Raw genomic sequence first — 6202 nt, 5'->3', positions numbered from 1 at the left:
CGATCCCCTGAGGGGTCCCGACCCCCAGTTTGAGAACCCCTGTCCTAGCAGTTAAGGGCATCAAAGGGGGATCCGTACTAACCACATGCATTAAGCAGACAGAGCAGGAGATGGTGATTTTTCCCCCCCTTTTGCTTTTGAATTTACCCTATTATGGTGTAGCAATACCCCAGGGCCAGCCCCGTTGGGTATTTGTCTGGAGTTCTCCTTAATGATGCTTATGTGGCCCCTTAACGGTAGGCCCAGCTACTTCGTATTTCTTCTCAAGGCACAAGGAGGACACGTTCTTGTAAAGCCCTTTCAAAAGGGCTTTTGTAAATGATTCCTAAAAGGAAAGGTGTTTTGCTGCAGCCCCGGGAAGATGTTGGCATTCTGCTGATCTACACATTAATATATCCAAAGGTAAAGACAGTCTCCCTGAATTGATCTCCCAGTGCTGCCACCCATTACTTACCCTACCATGCCTCACCCCTCGCTTCATTACAATGGGCCTTAAAATAAAACAAGAGTTTGGCCCTGAACGCTATGGGCCAAATTCTGCTCTGTTGCACCAGTGCAGCCCCAATGGCTTCACTGGAGTGGTATGGATGTAATGGGAACTGAGAGCAGAACCTGGCCCTATGGTACTTGTCTTGCTAACTTTCTGTACCCATCCTGCCCTAAGCTTTCCATGACTCCTACCATGTTGTGCACAAAACAGTCTGTCCTTTTGCCTGCATCTTTCTGCCTCTATCAAGAGCAATCACATGCTCTGGCTGCTTGAGTGGAACTACTGTAAATTGGAGGGAAACTAAGGCTTGGTCTATGCTTTAAAATTTGGTTGAAATAGCTGTGTCGGTCCGGGGTGTGAGTACACCACAACCTGAACCAACATAATTGTGCTGCCCTAACCTCCAGTGTAGATACAGCTGTGTCAACCGTTTGATGTAACTAACTTTGTTTGCGGGGGTGGTGTTCCTACACCAATGGAAAAACCCTTTCCATCCTCGTAGGGCGATGTCAGCACTATTGAGTTATGCCAACATAGCTACACTGATATAGCTATGCCAGTATGGCCTCCAGAAACCTAAGACTAAGGCCTGGTCTCCACTGAAAATTTAGATCGGCATAGCTACACCCCTGAGCGCCATAGCTATGCTGACCTAACCCCTGCTGTAGATGTGGCTAGGCTGATGGAAGAAAACACCCTTCTGTCGCTGTAGGGTATGTCTACACTATGAGGCTACAGCGGCATAGCTGTGATGCCACTGCTATGCCGCTGTAGTGCCCATAATGTAGATAAGGTCTAAGTGACAGAGGTGCTAATCCTCTTGGTTATATCCCCCACCCTGCCTTCCCCGGTTGACTACAGCTCTTTAAACTTCCCTTTGGTAAGGAGTTTGCATTCTCCGCTGCCAATTTCAGCCAACCTGGAGCCAGGAATCCTTTGTGCCACTCGAGTGAAGAGAGAGGCTCAGTCTCTTCCATATTACTGTTTCTTTCCTTTAGAAGTCTCAGCCACGTCTCTTGGTCACCACTGACATTCAGCAGTCTCTGCCTAAGGCCGCAATTCCTCTGCCAGCCATAATGGGTTCAGGACCCTAGCTGTCTGCCTGTGGATTTAGAGCAATGGCTGATGTTTAATAGTAAATTATAGGGCAGTATATTTCATTTATTTTTTTATTGAACCAGCATATTTATAATGGTACATCACAGAGCCAGGAAACTAAAATGCAGAGAGTGTCTCTCTGTTCAAATAACACAACTCAACCTCTTAGTTACTGGTATCTGGCCTTAATCACTTGAATTTTTGCATACTGGTCTCTGGTAGAGCCCTTAACCCACTGGGATAGCTTCCTGATGCAGCACCTAATATTATTATTTCACAGCAGCGGGCTAGAAGCAGTCATGTCACATTCCCAGTACGCTTATGTCAGTGCAAACCTGTTCCCAACCTGCTTTAATAATAGTTTTAAGAAGCCTGAAGGCTCATACTTGAACAACGTTGAATATTAAAAAATTAAATAGTTTTTCCTTCACTTAAACTATTCCTAAAGCCAGCTGGAAACTCTCCACCGGGCTTTCCCCAGGCCCCGCTCACCAATGGACTTGTGCATTGGCAAGATGGATACTGGCTGTACCAGCCTCCAAACACCACTTGCCTGTAATCAAAAAGTATGGATCTATTTTCTTATGTGACTATAAACGTGGCAGCTTTGTACTCACTCAGTCCGTTCCCTCTCTGTGTATGCAGTCCTAGCTGCTTACTGTAGTAACTACAATAAAGCTCCAATCCTGCTATGACATGATGATTATTTGGGCACCATAGTGCCTCACTGCCCTAGTCATGGAGCAAGACCCCATCGTGCTGGTGTCCTCACAGCACCCCCCTCGAGGCAATGGTGCAAAAACTGGCACCTACATTTTATGCCTATTACGCTGGTGGCGCTAATGCAGCTCTGGGAGAGGAAGCTGGATTCTGTTCAGGCTTGCCCATTGCCGACAGAATTGTTACATAGGTTCCAGCTGCAGAGGCTATCATTGGTAATGTTTTAACCCAGTTTGACTCTCAGAGCCCAAGCCACATACAAAAATAATTCAGTTGTATACCTAACCACGGCTGCAGGGCCGGCGCAACCCATTAGGCGACCTAGGCGGTCGCCTAGGGCACTACAATTTGGGGGGCGGCGACCGCGGCGGTATTTCGGCGGCGGGACCTTCCGCCGCCTCTGTGGGGGGCGGCATTTCGGGGCGGGACCTTCCGCCGCCTAGGGCAGCAGAAAAGCTGGTGGCGCTCCTGCACGGCTGCCAGTTTTCAGAACAGAACTGCACTTCCAGTAAAATGGATGGTGCTGTTTGTTCACAATGAAAAGAACTTGCCCTGTGAGCTTTTCATGCTGCCATTCTCAGCAAAAAGCCGAGCACCCTACACTTTTACCCTAGCAGGGAGAGGCTAGATCTGTAACTGGATGGAAAGCTTCTGACAAATTAATCAATGCAACAGGAAGTGGCAGGGATAATTTAAGCTGTGGCATGCTTCCTTCTGAATCAGCACTGAACCAAAGCCCCAGCATAGCATAGGGGGCAATTTGCTCTTACAGATACAGTTGCTCAGGTGAGACATAATAGGGATCTGGGGTACTTGTGGTCATTCAAGATGACACTGTCTCATTTTTAAGAGTATTAACCCTAATGGGCAGGCTGCTCAAACTCCCAGCTCATGTAATGACATTCTGTTTCTCTAATTGCCCCCTGCAGTTGGAGAGGGTATTCTCTACTTCCTTCCCTAAACTGTAACATGTAGTGTTTCTTGGTTCTATGAAACAGCTTTGTCCCCTACACTATATTTCATGAGGGCTTTGCCTGCTTTTAAGTGACTCAAGAAATGGGCTTTCCGATGCACTAGGTCTGTCTTTGCTAGGACAAAGCATCCACCAAGTCATACTAAAGCCCAGTGAGAGTCCCTTACAAGTTCAAACTACAACACAGAAAAGATTAAAGTTGTTGCACCTCAGCACCTTTATATTCCTACTATAGACATACACACACACAAACAGCGAAGAGGGTGGAGTGGGGAAGAAAAAAGGGAAAGTGATGTTTTACTCAAGGTCCTTTTATAATCCAAGAACTGATGGATTGTCAGCTAAAAGGATCAGCAGCGATGTTGTTCACGCTGACACTTAAGATGCCATTGTTAAGTTTCAGGGTTAACATCACAATGAAAGAAACGAGGCCATTCACAACGCTCTTTCCAGACTGTAAGATAGCCCTCTGTCTGCTTCTCTTTGCAAACACAGGAACTGAAATACAGATTCAAGTGCCCAAATCACTAGCCTGATTTTCAGAGGTGCAGTGCTGCACCTCTCATGGACTTAACATATTAAGAATACACTGACTTCAGTGGGAGCTGCAGCTACTCAGCACCTCTGAAAAAAGTCAGGCCACTAAAATGCCTAAATATGTATTTAGGTGACTAACTTGAGGCACCCAAGTTGGAAAATTTTGGTCTGCACAAATTCTGCATTAATGATCTGGATGATGGGATTAATTGCACCCTCAGCAAGTTCATAGATGACACTAAACTGGGGGGAGAGGTAGATATGCTGGAGGTTAGGGATAGGGTCCAGAGTGACCTAGACAAATTGGAGGATTGGGCCAAAAGAAATCTGATGAGGTTCAACAAGGACAAGTGCAGAGTCCTGCACTTCGGATGGAAGAATCCCATGCACCGCTACAGGCTGGGGACCGACTGGCTAAGCAGCAGTTCTGCAGGAAAAGGACCTGGGGATTACAGTGGATGAGAAGCTGGATATGAGTCAACAGTGTGCCCTTGTTGCCAAGAAGGCTAATGGCATATTGGGCTGCATTAGTAAGAGCATTGCCAGCAGATCGAGGGAAGTGATTATTCCCCTCTATTCAGCACTGGTGAGGCCACATCTGGAGTATTGCGTCCAGTTTGGGCCCCCCCCTAAAGAAAGGATTTGGACAAATTGGAGAGTCTCCAGCAGACGGCAACGAAAATGATTAGGGGGCTGGGGCACATGACTTATGAGGAGAGGCTGAGGGAACTGGGCTTATATAGTCTGCAGAAGAAAAGAGTGAGGGGGGGATTTGATAGCAGCCTTCAACTACCTGAAGCGGGGTTCCAAAGAGGATGGAGCTTTCACTAGGAGGGTGGTGAAGCACTGGAATGGGTTACCTAGGGAGATGGTGGAATCTCCTTCCTCAGAGGTTTTTAAGGCCCGGCTTGACAAAGCCCTGCCTGGGATGATTTGGTTGGGGTTGGTCCTGCTTTGAGCAGGGGGTTGGACTAGATGACCTCCTGAGGTCTCTTCCAACCCTGATATTCTATGATTCTATGAATCCCTGGGGCCACCAGCAAAGGGCTAGACAGGCATATGAGCCAAGTGTGAGTTCAATCAGATCCCTGCATAGTTCAGCCATTTATTCCATTTTGTCTTCCCCAGGCTGGATTCTTGTGCTTTATTTCTTTATTTCAAGAACCTTTAACAAGTTGTCCCGAGAACAGCAGCAGCAGAGCCTGGGGCTCGTCTTCACTGCAGTTAGCTCAAGTCCCATCCACACACAAAAGCCCTGCAGTGGGGTGGTGCTTTTAGACACAGCCACAGACTCCAGTGTGTGCTAAAGAGCTAAGGCTTAGCAGGCTCTCTCTAGCATATGTTCAACCCTTCTGACAACTTCCTAGGACATGAGACAAAGGAGATTTTACAGGGCTAAAGAAACCCAACCCTGCCATTAACAGTTAGGCTAAATTCAAGGCCTTTAGTTTGCAAGACTTAAGAATTAAGTCTGAGAATACCCTGACCAGTTTTTAACAGGAGTGGGTGTTTGAGAGGTGGGGGGAAGTTATTTGGACAACTAGCCTGGCTGAGATGCTCCACATTTGGCACCAAGCTACTTGAGGTCAGACGCAGAGGAGCAGGCATGGCCTGTTCCCAGAAGGGCTGCAGCCATCAGTTTCTTGGATGTCATGCGTACTCTGGAAACCCAGCATTTTCCACTTACAGTCACCAGTGTGGGAGTTGAGAAGTTCTGTGTAAGCAGAAAGCTGCCCTGAACAGAAATGAAAATGGGGCTCTAATTGCAGGGCTTGCTAAGTGTCTATTTCACTGGGGGGGCAGGGATAGCTCAGTGGTTTGAACATTGGCCTGCTAAACTCAGGGTTGTGAGTTCAATCCTTGAGGGGGACACTTAGGGAGCTGGGGCAAAAATCAGTACTTGGTCCTGCCTAGTGAAGGCAGGGGGCTGGACTCCATGACCTTGCAAGGTCCCTTCCAGTTCTAGGAGATAGGATATCTCCATTAATTTATTTATTCATTAGGACTGTGAGCTCTCGTAAAAGCTGTTACAGAGGGGACCATACAGTGGATTAGGCAGCACTTTTTTCAAGGCACCACAAGCTGTGTTTAAAAAACATGCAGATTAAAAGAGAAAAAGAAGAAGAAAAAACCACCCCATATTTCTGATCTTGCTAAGAGTGGATAGTGGCATAAACAACCCCATGCAATGTATGTACACAGCAGTACGGTCATACGTCTGCCAAACTCTGAGGGGACAGAGATTCATGGGAGAGAGAGAGAGAGTGTGTGTGTTTTTTTTTTTTGTTTTGTTTTGTTTTTTGTTTTTGCAGGAAACTACTTACAGAAGGGCCTATGGCTCGCTACTCCCACCACACCCTTCTGCACAGCACATCCACTTACCA

This window comes from Terrapene carolina, unplaced genomic scaffold (assembly GCF_002925995.2).
Source record: "Terrapene carolina triunguis isolate 2854851 unplaced genomic scaffold, T_m_triunguis-2.0 Scaffold95, whole genome shotgun sequence".
Classification (NCBI taxonomy): domain Eukaryota; kingdom Metazoa; phylum Chordata; order Testudines; family Emydidae; genus Terrapene; species Terrapene triunguis.
This window is presented reverse-complemented; position numbering follows the sequence as displayed.